The sequence below is a fragment of the Rana temporaria genome, chromosome 3 (genome assembly GCF_905171775.1).
Source record: "Rana temporaria chromosome 3, aRanTem1.1, whole genome shotgun sequence".
Classification (NCBI taxonomy): Eukaryota; Metazoa; Chordata; class Amphibia; order Anura; family Ranidae; genus Rana; species Rana temporaria.
Genome location: NC_053491.1, coordinates 461415678 through 461428427, shown reverse-complemented (window position 1 = coordinate 461428427; position 12750 = coordinate 461415678). Strand labels below are relative to the sequence as shown.

The following is a 12750-nucleotide window of genomic DNA, read 5'->3' as shown; positions in this document are numbered from 1 at the left end:
GGCTTTTTGTTCCAAATCCAACCCCCCCCCCCCTGACCGGCCAGTGCAGCCCTCCACCCCTGCCAGCTAGAGAGCCCTTCAAGGTTTTCTTGGGGAGAGCTGCCACTCCAGTTAGCAGCCTCCGCCAATACTAGCCCCTCCAGACCCCCCGTCAACCTGGCGGATTTGCATGGTTCTGCCCCACTCATCAAAAAGGGCATTACCAGCTCCTCCTACCGGATCGCCGACAGGGATAGCACTTACGCCAGCCAGCCAGAAGGCCAGACTAGAACTCCGCAAAAAAACAAGACCAAGTGCAGCCACCCATCCTCACCAGGAGCACCCTTCCAGATGGCTCAGATGCAACCATTGGCCGGCCCCCAGTATCTGTCGGGCAGCTCGGCATAGTCCCTGCTGAAACCATCCTTCCAGGTGCTATGACGTCATTGGATTGCATCCACCCTCCCAACGGAGGTGCTTCAGCGCTCCTCTGACAACTGATAAGAACAGATACTACACTTGATCTTAGCCAAAAGGCCGAGAAGCAGCAGGGAAGACTCCACGATCAGCACAGCCGGAGTGCAATGGCCAAGCCTCGCCCTGCGAGAACCACCTTCATGATCATGGTGTCTCTCCTGCCAGGCAATGGAGAGTTAGACTGTTGTGTCTGAGGGAAACCCCTTTTGGGGGGGGGGGGGGGGGTGTACCTCAGGCGAAGAGCTGGGGGAAGCCTCTCCATACATGGTCATTGAGAGATGTCCTGAAACAGGAGCTAGAGGAGACAGTTGGTCCACATGTCCAGAGTAAGTCATCCAGGGCAGGTGTCAGTGAGTGGAGAGATCTGGAAGAGACAACATTTCGGGTCACTTTTATTCCTATTACAAGGCATGTAACCATGCCGTGCAATAAAAAAAACATGACAGGACCTCTTAAATATGAGTTCTGGGGTCGAAAAGACCTCAGATATCATATGTGGACTAAAATGCAATATTTTTTATAGAGCTATGGGCAGAAGTGATGTTTTGACGCCGCTTCTGCCCTGTAGTGATATGGAGATGGGTCGGGCCACCTTCCCCTCACTCGTCTCCATACACAGCATGAGGAAAGACCCGGTCACCTCCACTGCTGCCGACGGCTCCAGTAAGCGTATCCGCTGCAGAGACCACTTTTATCTTGTAGCGGACCGCCCGCTGAAAAAGAGGATACCGAGGTTATGGTAGCTAGCTGCTACCATAACAACGGTCCTCTTCAAACAGCATTCACATTCGGTGGGCAGCATGCGGCCCTCTTTATTTGTCTGTTAAGCGCCCTCTGAAAAGCATTCCACTGTGGATCGCTTTTCAGAGAAATGATAGCGTTAGCCACAGGTTCAAATGAGCCCTCAGTGAGTCGGTAAGATCTGTGGTGACAACATCTTCCTTATCTATAAGCATAGACACATTTTCTTAATAATAAAGCTGCCCGTGCTTGTAGTGTGCAGAAGCTGATTAACTAAAATGCATAAAAAAATTTGCTGCATTGGCCGGGAATCGAACCCGGGCCTCCCGCGTGGCAGGCGAGAATTCTACCACTGAACCACCAATGCATTGCTGCAGCCCCCATGTGAGGGGGGGAAAAAAGGTAAAAACAGCTCTGACAGCAAAAAAGGGTTAAAACCCAACCTCTTTCCTACCGTCCACCTCTTAATTGTTTCCTGAACCCCCCACCAAATTTATACTGTGGCCCCGCTGCACGAAATCATTACATTACCTCCATTCATGTTCAAACTGCATAGCAGTCCTAATAGATTATGAAATGAAATGAAGATCTTGAATGAAAAAAAATATTGCTTGCATTGGCCGGGAATCGAACCCGGGCCTCCCGCGTGGCAGGCGAGAATTCTACCACTGAACCACCAATGCTTTGCTGAAGGCTGATGCATGCCTATGGATTCAAAAAGAAAGTCTAATGGGGAATACAAAGTGTTGTTTTAGATTCTATTATTATTGTTATTTTTGTTTCATTTTAGGTCTACTTTTCCTCTTGCCTTGCAGGCTCCTGTGCAGCTGATTATGTGCTTACATGTAATCGGTAGTTCTTCAAGCCACAGGGCATATACTCTTCATGCCCCCCCGTTAAGCCCCATTCACACTTCTCATAGCGCTCCTGTGTTTTTTTGTTTTTACGTATTTCTGCATAGGGCGTATTTCATGCATAGGGCAGCCCATTCACTTGAAATGGGCTGCCCTAATCGCAACAAATGTTCCAGAAGCTATCCAGGCATGCAGAATGATGCATTTCCCCCCCTCACCTTCCAGGACAGCAACTTGAGATGATTGGCTCCACCCTCTACAGCAGTGGTTCTCAACCTTCTAGTGCCGTGACCCCTTGATAAAATTTTCCAAGTTGTGGGGACCCCTAACAGTAAAATTATTTTCGTAGCGTGGGTTGTCAGCACCCTAGGCAAGACAAGTAATTTGCACCCCCAAACCCACGGACATTTTGCAATCCCTTCCACTCATACAGTATTAAAACCCCTATGGTACATTTTAGGATGTACAACTCTTTCTCTTTGTTCTCATTTCTTTCTCGTTTATCTTTCTTTATTTAAATTTTTTTTCTTTTCTTTTTTCCCCCCCATCCTTCTCCAGCCGTCTTTCTTGTACTTTTTCTCCCTTTTTCTTTCTTTCATCCCGCTCTTTTCCTCTATATTCCATGTATTCTCTATTTTTATTACTTCTCTTGCGTGTGGGGACCCCTGGCAAATCATCATTTGACCCCCGAGGGGGTCCCGACCCCCAGGTTGAGAACCACTGCTCTACAGGAAACACAAATCAGATACAATTTAAAAATGCCACTCCCTTTCCTCTGACCCTCAGTTGTTTTGTGTTTCCAGACCCTCCAGCAGCACTGACACGTATTTTGTTTTTCCTAGGTCTGGTAACTGTGGTTGGCGGACCCCCATTCTCTGGCATCATCCAGTACTGGTTGTGGCCAAGTCCTGGGTGTATTAGTCCCTGTACTTTCTGCCAGAAGGGTTCCCTATTTTTGAGGTACTTGCCTACCTGGTATAAGTTTTTATTTTATTTTTTTTACAGCTCTGCCTGGCTTTGCCGAGTTGTACCAAGATGGCGTCAGAGGACTTCCGGTGAAGCGGCAAGATGGCACCGGATAATAACTTGAGGCACTTTCCGGCGCCATGTTGATAAGGAACATGGCGTAGTATACTGAGGACATGCTGCCTGGCACAGCAGTCTATTTCTCTGGCCGATCTCCACTCGCCATATGGAGCTTGAGGACAGGCCTGAGGATGGAGCACCCACTCGGATTGAACCAGCGGCAGCACCCAGAATCTTTACAAAGATCATGGCCAAAGACATGGCCTTTTTTCGGATACAAAGTGTATCGATCATCCAATATCTGGACGATTTTCTGATCTTTGCCCGAGTCCCTTATCCGTGATCTGCAGTTGGTCTTGCGGACCTTTCAGAAACTGGGGTGGAAAGTCAACCAACAGAAGTCTTGTCTGGTGCCCTCCCAGAGCATACTTTTTTGGGTTATCTAATAGACTCTGTTGCTCAGAAGATTTTTTTTTTCCAGAGGAAAACATTTTTAAACTTTAGGCCTTCAAATTGCTCCCACAGACCTCTCTTCGGTGTATCATACAGTTATTAAGATTAATGACTGCAGCCATCCCAGGGTTACCCTGGGCCCAATTACACTCCAGACCCCTTCAGGCGTTTCTCTTACGCCATTGGGATCGCAGGAAGGATTCTCTAGATCAGCGGGTACAGCTGCCAAGAGAGCAGCGGGAACACCTGCAGGGAGGGAAGAACTGGGCGCAACATGCTCCAGTAAAAGTTACTACAGACGCCAATCTGTTGGGCTGTGGTGCGCACCCTCGGGGCTGGCAGGCCCAGGGAGCCTGGTTGCCGGAGGAGGCAGGCCACTCCAAGTTTCAGGGAACTACTAGCTGTAGGGAAAGCTCTCTTGACTCTGCAAGAGAGGGTCTGTTCAAGAGACTATGGTGGTGTACCTGAACAAGCAAGGGGCACACGTTCAGAGTCAGATTCTGTCCTGGCCAGAAATCAATGTCACCTCAATCAGGGCAGTCCACTTCAGGGGTTCAGAGAATACGCTGGCGGACTATCTGAGCAGAGTGAGTGTCAGTTCCAGCTGTTGGGAGCTACATTAAGGCACGTTCCAGGAGATTGTGCTAAGATGGGGTTTTCCTGCAGTGGATCTTTTTTCCTCCAGTCTTAACAGAAAACTGCTGGCATTCTTCTCACTGGAGAGAGAGAGAGAGACGGGGTCCTTGTGGACGGATGCTCTCTACTTCCCATGGGATTTCACTTTGACCTATGCCTTCCCTCCTTTTCCCCTCTTACCTCTGGTAGTTCGGAAAATAATTCAGGATTGGGCAGAAGTGGTTCTGATTGCCCCCTGGTGGCCCTGGAGGAGTTGGGTTTTCCTCTCTGAAGACCCTCTCTGTGGATCTTGGATGAAAAGCAGTGAAAAAATAGCGCAACCCCCAAAATTATATGAATATATAGAGATTAAAAAAAAAAAGTGAACAGAAGTTTGAAAAAATAAAAAATAAATTCTACAATAGAATTACTAATATCCATCAAATTATGGCAATCTCAAGTACTGATAGCTGGAGACATAAGTCCACTAAAACAGATGAAAATTAGCTGGCTTCACAGGTGATATAATTGGATCTTCCAGGGCATACATGTACATCCGCATGCAGAGACACAAGATAATATTCGGGCAAGTTGGCCCCTTACCATGAAAGATGGATCTCTGTTAGGAGATCATACAGGCAAATAATGCAGATTCCATAGGTCACAGGAGTGCAGGGAAGGTGGATCCGTCCTCTTTAGTTCACAGGAACACTGATGATCAACTCAGCTCCACAGCTCTCCCAGGGATGGCATAATTAGCAGGTGTAATTGGAGGAAAAAAGAGGCTTCATAGTGCATTACGTTTGATAAAGTTCATAAAAACCTCTTTATTAAAAGTTGCTGCAGTGGACATCAGCGTTTAAAATTCACATAATCCATATGCAAATCGGTTGGTTAAAAAGAAAGAAACCAATAATCCTTTCAGCAGTCAGTGTCAGTGAATTACCGATCTGCTGAGTGATGGCTGTGTCTGATACTGGGGCTCCGACCGACGCTGCGTTTCACCTGATAAGGTTTCAACTGGGAAAGGAGGCAGTGTGGATCTTCCCTGGCCCCTTCCAGGATCTACTCCATCAGGGACCAGTTTTGCATCCAAGCCCTCAGACCTTCCATTTGATGGCCTGGAGGCTGAGCGGCGCATCTTACAGTTGAGAGGGTGTTCAGAGAAAGTTATTCAAGCTATCCTGGACAGCCGCAAGTTGGTCACAAGGAGAATCTATGGGAAAATTTGGAAAACTTTTTATTTCCTGGCAAAGGAAATCCAGTTTAAATTATTTTTCCACTCCCTGTATATTGGATTTTTTTGCACAAAGGAGTAGAGAAAGTACTCTGTTGGCACCCTTAGGGTTCAGGTTATGGCCCTGTCTGTGTCTTCAAACAAGAGGCTAGCAGAAGATCCTTTAGTCAGGAGGTTCCTTTCAGCCAGATCTAGACATGCTCCCAGGATCGTCAAACATGTGCCTCCTTGGGATCTGTCATTCGTGTTAAATGCTCTAACAAGGGCTCCTTTTGAGCCTTTGCATGAAGCTTCCCTGAAATTGATTTCCTTGAAGATTTCTTTACTTTTAGCTATTACGTCGGGAAGAAGGATTTCTGATCTACAGTCCCTTTCCTGTAAAGACCCCTTCCTGATGATTCTAGAGGACAGGGTAGTGAGTAGGCCTGATCCTTTCTATTTGCCCAAAGTATCTTCAAACTTTCATAGGTCCCAGGAAGTAGTCCTGCCTAGTTTCTGTACCTCTCCCAACAATGCAGAGGAGGAAAGATTTAGTTTTTTAGACGTAAAGAGATGTCTTCTGCTTTACCTAGAGAAATCCAGTGGGTTTAGCAGTTCTTCCCAGCTGTTAGTATTTGTTCAGTGGCCCCAAAAAGGATCCAAAGTGTCTAAAAGCTCTATTGCTAGATTAGTGAAGCTTACAAAGCATCGGGTCGTTTCCCTCCTTCTAGAATTAGGGCTCATTCAACAAGATCCATGGCTACGTCATGGGCAGAAAGAGTGGGGGCATCATGGGAAGAAATTTCTAAAACTGCCGCCTGGTCCTCCTCTCATGCATTTTTCAAACATTATAGAGTTTAAATGCTTTCCAGCCAGGTCCTCTCCTTTGGTAGGAAAGTGCTTCAGGCTGTTGTTCCTCCCTAAGGTATAGAATCTTGTTTATCCTCTCAAGTAGCTGTCCTGGAAGGTGAGGGGGGGAAACCCCTGTTAGACTTGCCAGTAACAGTAATTCCAGGAACCTTCCAGGACAGCATCTATATTCCCACCCTATTCTACTTTCACCTGGTGGTGGTGGTGTTTTTTTATGTTTCTGTATTTTATATTATATTAACTGAGGGTCAGAGGAAAGGGAGGGGCCTTTTAAATTGTATCTGATTTTGTGTTTCCTGTAGAGGGCGGAGCCAATAATCTCTCGTAGCTGTCCTGGAAGGTTCCTGGAAATACGGTTACCGGTAAGTCTAACAGGGTTTTTTTTCAGCATGTTTCTTTTCATTAGAGTTCTCCTATAAAGGCTGGATCACTTTTCAGGGGGCACTTCACAGGCAGCTGGGAGCGAATCTTCCGGGGGTACAGAACTCAATATGAGTGCTTGACCTGTCAAAGGTACTCATTGTGCGTAGTATGCCTGTGAGGACTATGCCTGGGTTCAATCTATGAATAGAGGATGGATGGATAAAATGTTCACCGCCTCCATTCATAGATCTCTTTCCATTGATGGAAGCTATAGTACAGATTTAATAAATGGAGGAGGGTGATAAAAAGGGTGGGCATAATCTGATAGGCCCCCAGTTTGCAAACACTCCACAACCTTGGTCTGGTGGTTGTGGGGGTCTGCAAACTGTGGGACTATCAGATTATGCCCACCCTTTTCACCACCCTCCTCCATTTATTAAAGCTGTACTATAGCGGCCCTTGTTCTCACCAACATGGAGGCAAGTTTCCCTGTCAGGGGGGTCCCACCCAGCAAGGTACCCCTCCATGTTGACACGTGGCCTGATATGGTTCAAGAGAACCTGAAGGGCATTGTGTGCAATATGGTCAGAGTTCCCACATTGTTGTTTTTTGCAATATATCTCAGCTTGTTTGCATACATGGCTGAAGTGTGTCTTTTAGGTATTATAACTTAGGAACCAGTCAGTAAGATTTGTAGTAGATTCTAGAAGATTGTCAGTTGGGTACCACACTCAGGAGCTGGTTTATTGATGCTTACAGTGAAAGCATAAAAATACATTTCAATATAGTGCCTGGGGGGTCCCCTTAGTCCACCTGTAAAGTGGCACATCTGTAATGTGTATAGAAGCTGCTAAAGCCAAACAAATTAATTTTCCCTTCAAGCTTTCTTTATTTTGTAAGCAAGACTTGGGGAGCCAGTCTGTATGCTGAGGCCACAATGTAGTACACTGGGAACAAGATTAGAGATGTTTTGGATGAATTCTGGTGTCTCTTCCACAGACTTTGGATAGAAGTAACAGGTGTGTAAAAATTGGTCTTTGGGTGTTGGTGGCACCTTCACACCGTAACCCAATAGAGGTACTCTTGTTGAAAGCAAGAATTGGCCTTGCTGTCAATTTCAATGATTTGCCCCTGTTAAACAGTTGCCGAAAAATTGCTCTTTGGGTGGCTGTGGTGCCTTCACACCATAACCCTATAGAGATACCCTTGATGAAAGCAATAATTGGCATTGCTGTCAAAACATTGCAATGATATGTGCCTCTCAAATCCTGGGTACCTATTTAAGAAATACTGCACCACCAAATTGAGGACATGTGCCAGGCATGTGTAAACTTTTCCTGTCTAATGGCGGACAGGAGGTTTGTGCTATTATCACACACCACCATTCCTGGCTCCAGCTGATTTGGCGTGAACCACCTCTGGGCCTGTCCCTGTAAAGCTGCAAGAATCTCTGCTTCGGTGTGGTTCCTGTCCCCTAGACACACCAGCTGAAGCACTGCATGGAACCTTTTAGCCTGACTCATGGAATAGCCCCTTGAATGCTTAGGGGGTAGTTGTGGTTCATAGGACAGGTTTTCAGGTAAGTTTCATATAATGTGCTAGTATGCCTTTACCTTGCAGGTCCTAAAAAACCAAACCAAACAAGGGTTTACAACCGCTTTAAGATTTATAGTAGATTTTAGAAGTGTGTCTGTTGGGAACCATACACGGGAAACTTTGATCCCCCTAACACAAGTCATCCAGAGGTGTCACTGGCCAGTTTTCCCAACTTTCCCACAAGTGGCTTGTCACTTCTCTGTGAATTGGAGGACAAATGGCAGACATGACAACCACAATAAAATAGGACGGGAAGTTTTCATGGTAGTTCCACAAGTTGGGTTTACAGAGCAGATGTGTGATAGTAAATAACTAAACCACATAGTAAAATCTGTACAGGCCACCAGCTTTCCAAGATTAATTGTAAGGCTGGATTCACACTTAGGCTCCATTCACACTAATGCGTTTTTTGGTGCATTTTTTAGAAATTCAGGGACATTTTTTAACATGGGTTTCTATGGAACATGTTCACATCAATGCTTTTTTGTGCCTCTGCGTTTTTGGAAAGGGTCGGGGACTTTTTTCCCGCAAAAAGCAGCGTTTTGCATGTAATAGAATTCAATGGACCCGCATCCAAAATGCAAGTACCGCGTTTTTGCCGCGATTTGCATTTGCATTTTTTAACCTGTTTATAGCTGGTTGTTAAAGCGGTGGTTCACCCTCATTACCAACATTTTAGCATTAAATTAGGCATAGTAGCGCGAGCTACAGTATGCCTGTATTTTTTTAGCCCCGTACTCACTGTGCAATCGTATAGATAAGATTCCGACTCCCCGCGGGGAATGGGCGTTCCTATCCAGAGGGAGGATGATTGACGGCTGGCTATGGCACGTCACGCTCCCTGAAGATAGCCGGAGTAGGTCTCGGCTCTTCACGGCGCCTGCGCACAGACTATGTGCAGGCGCCGTGAAGCGCCAAGTCCTATTTCGGCTATTTCTGGAGAAGCGTGATGCGCCATAGCCGGCCGTCAATCATGCTCCCTCTGGATAGGAACGCCCATTCCCTGCGGGGAGTCGGAATCTTATCTATACGATTGCACAGTGAGTACGGGGCTAAAAAAATAAATACAGGCATACTGTAGCTCGCGCTACTATGCCTAATTTAATGCTAGAAAAAAAAATTGTTTTATTAGGGTGAACCCCCTCTTTAAAGGAAATGTAAAAAAAAATTAAAATTGATGGCTAAAAAAAAACGCAAATCGTGGTAAAAACGCACGTCAAACGCCGAAAAAACTATCAAAAGCAACATGCATAGGTGTAAATCGAGCCTTATGGCATTTTTAGTGCTTTTTTGCATTTTTCAAATTTGCACTACAGAATGTGTTCCATAGGAAACCATGTGAAATGGACTGTAGTACAAATCTGCAAAAAGCACTAAAAATGCAATAGGTGTGAATTCAGCCTAAATGTAATCTTGTATGCATGTGAGATAGCAACCTGAGAAAGTAAGCTCCTTAGATGCAGAGCCTGATGTGAATGTAAAGTGTTGTATACATTGTCTGAAATAAGTGTGCTTCTCCCCTGGGGGGGTAGCTTTGTGCTTCCTCTTCAAAGGATGTGGGAGATCTACAAATGAATGGACAGGCGCCAAATTCACACCATGAGAAGGACACACTTATATGACACACTTCAGTTCCCACCATCACACCTGAGACATAAAGGAAGCCATATGTGTGCTACTTTATTTTTTTATTTTATTCTTATATTTTATTTGATTATGATAAAAGAAAGAATGTTTATTTTATTATGTTTGATGATTTAATTATATTGAATGTATTATCTTAATTATTAGTATTAGTAGTAGTATTAATATGAATGAATTTTGCTATTCGTTTTTACTCTTTTTACAATATTAAGTGTTTATTTTTTTAATTGTTGTATTCTATTTGACTGTGATGAAACAAATAATATTTATTTTTATTGTTTTAATATTTAATTATAATCTATGATTTTTATATAATCATTATTAGTAGTATTGCTATTAATTTTTTATTTTATGTCATATATAAATAGCGCTATATAAAGCCTGTATAATATAATTTTTTTTTATATATAAATAACAGTTTGCGCAGCGCTTAACAAAATTAAGGCAGACATTAGTTGCATTACAATTTGGTACAAGCGGAATCAGAGGGCCCTACACATATATATATATATATATATATATATATATATATATATATATATTATATAAACTTTATTTTAAGACTAGTTAGCATGTTGTATCCTGTATAATAACAATTATAGCCTGATAAATGCAGAGCAGTAATCTCATTGGTCTTAAGGCCCCATGTACACTGCTGCTGGTAAACGTATGTTTAGGAGCAGTTGGGCATTTTATTCAACTGCTCCTGAACTCTCCTCTGTTATCTTATCAGTACATGTACCCTGGTTCGTTTATACTTGTTTATAGGCAGTTGTGTTTAGAGGCTTTTTCTTGAACCCCAAAAAAATGCTTTCAGAAGCTGTGTTTAGAGGCAGTTGAAGTGCCAAACAAGGCTAAATACGGCAACTCGTGTTTAACAGCGTTTCGTTTACAGACGTTTTCATTTTAACTAGGGCTGTTACTGATCAAAAAATGTCTGTTCGATTTAATTGTTTTTTTTTTTTTTAAACGATTATTCGACTAATTTCGATTAATTATAACACACATACAAATCCAACTACTTTTAGCTGATCTCCTTGCAGGCTGATTCCCAGTGCAGCTACCAACCACTGGAAAAATGGATAGCGGGATACAAAAAACACACAAAGGCAGCACTCAATGGGAATAGCATTAAAACTTGTATAGTCTTCAAGTAGGTAACAAAATAAATATTGCACTGGAGACAAAAACGATGTAGCTACATAAACTGTAAAAATGGTGCGAGTAATACCAAACGGTAGCAAAAGCAGTCATAAAAACATGTAACTAAGTATGATACTGGTATAAAAATGTGTACAACGATGCCACTGCTGAATCCAGATGAGGGGTTCACATCAGTCCGTTGGCATGTAGATGTCCCGTGAAGGGAACTATCACCTCCCAGGTTGATAGAGGGAAGTGTAAACGCGGCTGAACGGCAGTTTTTAGACACTGGTTTCTGGCTGTCAAGTTAAATTGTTTAAGAGAGGTTGAACAATGTCCCGTGTACATGAAGCCTGACTCAGCTTCCACCCATATAGTGTTGTCATCAGTCTGTATGCTCTGTGGTATTATATATTCCAACTCCACCAGGAGGCATTGCATCTGTAGGACCCTTCTTAATAGACACACTGCTTGCCTTCTGATGACACGTGGCTCTGTGGCGCAATGGATAGCGCATTGGACTTCTAGCTGGTTGAAGAGATTCAAAGGTTGTGGGTTCGAGTCCCACCAGAGTCGCTTTTTTTTTTTTCTCCCCTGTAGCTCTTTCCTGTAGATTTCTTTTGTATCTTATTTTATTTTTAACCTATGTTTTCCTGCACTGTAGCCAAATTAATAAGTTAGTTGCAGTGTAACCACTTATTGCTGCTTGCAGCCAAAGGATGGATGGAGGCTGGGCTGTCGTAGACTGCAGTTAGATGCCATCAATTGTCATTAGAAATGCAGATGGTTTTATTTATATATTTTTATGTATGCAGGTGTCATAATGGAGAGGGCAACTTCATGACTTCAAAGAAAATTTCAAAATCAAATAAAACAAAAATTCAGATGCATTGGCCGGGAATCGAACCCGGGCCTCCCGCGTGGCAGGCGAGAATTCTACCACTGAACCACCAATGCCTTCTTAGGAGCTGATTTTGGGGGACGTATTACAAATAGAATATACAGACGTATAACAAATTATAGTTATGTTTAATTAAATAGTATAATTGGCTCTACTTAAAGAGGAGGTAAATCCCCCGACAAAAACGGGGGGGGGGGAGAAAACCCTGCAAGCATAGCATACTAGCTCATTTTTGTGGCACTTACCTGAAAGTGCTCCTCGTTCCCCTCCGCCGCCATGTCCCCTCTGAGCTTCTTCCGGGTATCGCTGCTCCACAGTGCAGACTTCATACCGGGCTCTGCACAAGCACTGTGCGAACACGCCGGAGCTCATCACTAACTGGGATAAATCGGTCCTGTTCCCACTAGATTATGATAGCTTTAAATTTTTAAAAAAGAGCTTAGCGTGGTCTGAATTGCCATTATCAGTGGTGGGCCGAGCAAATTTTATAAAAATTATATGGGCCCCACAGCTACTTTACATTCTACATAATTCACCAGTATGGATCCCGTTAAAATGGTTTGAAAAAATAGAATCCCTGTTTCGTAAATTTAATATAGAAAGGTAAAAGTTCAAGGATCAGATTGTCTATTCTTCAGAGGGCTAAAGAAGAGGGGGGGGGGGGGGTAGCAGTGCCACAGCCAAGAATGTATTTTATAGCTTCCCCATTGCTGTATTTTGTGGGGTGGGGGATGATAGACTGGAAAGACCCAATTCAAGCTGTACTACTGAGTCAATGCTCGCACTATAATCTTATGGCCCAGTTGTAATCGGGATTATTTGCCCACATCGGAACTAGCCCAACAATGATACTCATGAATAAAGTGTGGCAG

The 12750-nt window shown here is 43.9% G+C and overlaps 4 non-coding genes and 1 pseudogene across 4 annotated transcripts; 1 reads left to right on the top strand and 4 right to left on the bottom strand.

The window, feature by feature from the left end:
- Positions 1 to 424: 424 nt before the first annotated feature.
- On the bottom strand, positions 425 to 528 carry LOC120933925 (annotated as a pseudogene).
- Positions 529 to 1493: 965 nt separating this feature from the next.
- TRNAG-GCC lies at positions 1494 to 1564 on the bottom strand. The gene has a single exon. It is a non-coding gene; the product is annotated as a tRNA-Gly (tRNA).
- A 245-nt stretch (positions 1565 to 1809) lies between these two features.
- On the bottom strand, positions 1810 to 1880 carry TRNAG-GCC. The gene has a single exon. It is a non-coding gene; the product is annotated as a tRNA-Gly (tRNA).
- Positions 1881 to 11467: 9587 nt separating this feature from the next.
- Positions 11468 to 11553, top strand: TRNAR-UCU. The gene is given in 2 exon segments: positions 11468 to 11504; positions 11518 to 11553. It is a non-coding gene; the product is annotated as a tRNA-Arg (tRNA).
- Positions 11554 to 11863: 310 nt separating this feature from the next.
- Positions 11864 to 11934, bottom strand: TRNAG-GCC. The gene has a single exon. It is a non-coding gene; the product is annotated as a tRNA-Gly (tRNA).
- Between the last annotated feature and the right edge of the window lie 816 nt (positions 11935 to 12750).